Here is a 3,265-nt window from a genome sequence, read left to right as displayed (position 1 = left end):
AAAAAAAAAAAAAAAAAAAAAAAAAAAAAAAAAAAAAAAAAAAAAAAAAAAAAAAAAAAAATTACATGTTGTTTTCATCTATGTAATTCTAAATATAGTAAAATCAATCACAAGTAAAGTATACTACACGTCAAGAAGTGCCTTATTTATTCTCCTCCCTGTTTTATCTTAGAAAATACAGACATTACAATCGTAAATCATTTTTAAAAGTCTTTTAATCATGCAATTTCAAAACTTTGATTAAACTATGGGCCAGTTCGTTTAATCATGCAAGTTCATGTTTTCTTAATCTGTCTCTGGTTTAGTTTTAGCGACACTAATTACCGAATTCATTACTTTTAAGTCGCTCACTTGTAATTTGAAGGTTGAAACGAACAGACCTTATAATATATTATTGAAAACTTGAGGGTTACAACTACAATAACATTATATTCTATTATAACATATATAAGTTATAATAAAATTTAAAACTTGTAGAGTTGTGCAAAAGGTGCGGTGTAGCTTGTGTATTCTGTTTTTTTTTTTATTGAAAACATGTAACAGTTTTTCCTATGATTTTGGCTTTACATGTCACTTTGTATAAACCACAAAAAAAAATGTGAGAAAACATAGGCTTAAGAAAATAATCCAATATTAAATTAAGAATCTTAATATGTAACTGATGATGCCATATTTATTCAAAAATGGCATATTCGTTGTCCTGTTAACCGCTCAGGGTCAAACTCTCATTAATACATGTATATATACATGGGAATGAAATTATCATAATCTTCCATCCTAATGTTCATGTGTACTTAATCTTATATACTTGCTTTTTGAAGTACAAAAAGCAAAATAATAACTTTAGTTTACATGTAATTTTGAGACTATAATATATGAATTTAATATATTATTGGTTTAGTGAATTAACTTAATAGTTGCTTTCCCTGGTTTCTTTTTCTTCATACTCAAGATGTCACTGGGTCAATCTCCAAGGGAAAAAATCTGAAACATATAAATAACTTGAGGTGAGAAAATAAACCAAAAGAACTATTTTGATTTTATAGAACCAACAAAAACACACCAAAAGAACACTTAGAAAAACACCATCATAAATATTTTAATAGAACTACAGATGAATCTGAGTGATCGGCTTGTCAATAGAATAACTATTTATACAAAAACAAATAAGCTGTGATTCAGGGTTATAGAAAAATCTTTCATCATTAAAAATATATTTTTCTTAATAGTTACAGTTCCTAAAATTACTCCAAATGGTTAGGAAAATAATAATTCTAAATTTTCAAAAATACATTTACAACTGTGATCGATAAAGGAAAAACATTTGTTATATTGGTAAATATTTTAAGAAACAATCAATTAGTTTGTTATTAAAATGGTATATTGTTGACTGTTTTGATATTTAATTGTCGATTAGTTATGATATTTAATTCTGATTTCCTTATTATCTATGTTTAACTGATTTTTTCGAGATTTTGGTATTAATTTCTGAGATTTTCCTAGATTAAGTTGCTAAGATTATATCAACTTCCATATAAATTAAGTGTTAATTAGTTTTAATTAGTTGTTTAAATTATAGCTAATTTTGTGGGTTGATTTATTTCCGATTTTATAGTAGGTCTTAATAGTTTCCGATTTTATGTGTTATTATCATTTGATATTTGTTCGGCTAGTATAATTATTATCAATCTGTTTGGTTCTAATTTAATTTCAATCTGTTTGGCTCTTTATTTAGATTTATCCCTATTCAGTTTTGAGTGGCATTTCATTGTAATAATATTTTAATTTATGTCTACTTATAAAAAATGCTTCAATTTTAATAGTATAGATTTTGTATATTTTATACTTTCATAATAAAATTTTAATATGTTGTATTAGGTTATATATGTGAAGTTATTTCAATAATGTATATTCTACATCATGACTTGAATATCATTATAAGACATAATTTTGTGAATGTGCTTTTTAAAAAGCGAGTTATTATATTATGAGTAATTTAATATATTGTTATACATTTTGTTTTAATATACTTGGTTTCTTGAAATTCTTTCATATTATAGTGACATATTATTGACATTGCTATAACAAATCAATTTAGAGTGTTTATAGTTTCTAACTTTTATATCAAGTTTCAATATATGAAAAATATTTCAAAATAAACTATTTAAAGTTTATTATGCTATATAAAATTATAAAATTCAACAAAAATATGAAATTGAATTTAAATAGTCAAATTTTGACCCGTTACTCAGTAAAATTTTTAAATCAAAGGATATTATTTTTAAAGAATAATATTACTAAAGCTTGAATATTTTATAGATTAAAAAATTTATATTTGTTTTTAAAAATTCAGCTTATGTTATATCCGGAAATAAAACTATTTTTTAATTATAATAAATAATATGATAATTTATTTGTTTCACAAAATAGAATTATATATAAAAATGAGAGGTGAAGTATAATGATAATTAACAAATTAATATGTTAAGTTAGATATCAAAAATTTTTATTTGATGAATATTTTAATAAAAGAAATTAATATGGTAAGTTAGATGATATGATTCTTTAGAATATTTGAAACGACCCGACCTTTTTTTAATAATTATAAATAATAAATAAACTACAGCTAGTGGTCTCATACCCACTAGCCACCTAACCACAATCACAATCAAAAGCGGAATAACAAATACCAATATCCAATAATAATAAATAACCAATACTTCAAATATAACCAATAACCAAACAACATGAAACATAGAACCAACAACCTAGCAATGTTTCCAATGACCCAACTCTAGCAACCTAGCAATACCAGACAACAACCAATCGAGTCCCTAGAACATCCTCCTTTTCATTGCCTTGATTCCACGGTCACACTTTGCCTTTACTTGCACCACAAACACAAATTGAGATGCATGAGTATTTTATAAACACTCAGTGAGGCAATCCTCCCATCTACTGGGCTATACAGACAAGCAACAGTAATTCCAAAGTTCCAAACAATCAACAAACAAAGCATACAAACCAGGAAAACGAACATCAACTCGCTGGAAGGGAGGTGTCGACCGACACCAGCCAAGTGTCTATCGACACTGGCTCTTGGTGTCGACCGACACCAAGTGGTGTCGATCGACACTCCCTCTGCAACCGCGATCCGCTCGAAGCCGAGAGTCGAATCTCGCTCATAAACTCCACCAAATCGTCCAATACTCAAAACCCAAGCCATATACCACCGTAGGAACCTGTAGCAACCAATCCCAGCAAG

The sequence above is a fragment of the Camelina sativa genome, chromosome 12, assembly GCF_000633955.1.
Source record: "Camelina sativa cultivar DH55 chromosome 12, Cs, whole genome shotgun sequence".
In the NCBI taxonomy this organism is placed as follows: Eukaryota; Viridiplantae; Streptophyta; class Magnoliopsida; order Brassicales; family Brassicaceae; genus Camelina; species Camelina sativa.
Note: the sequence above shows the minus strand (reverse complement) of the source record.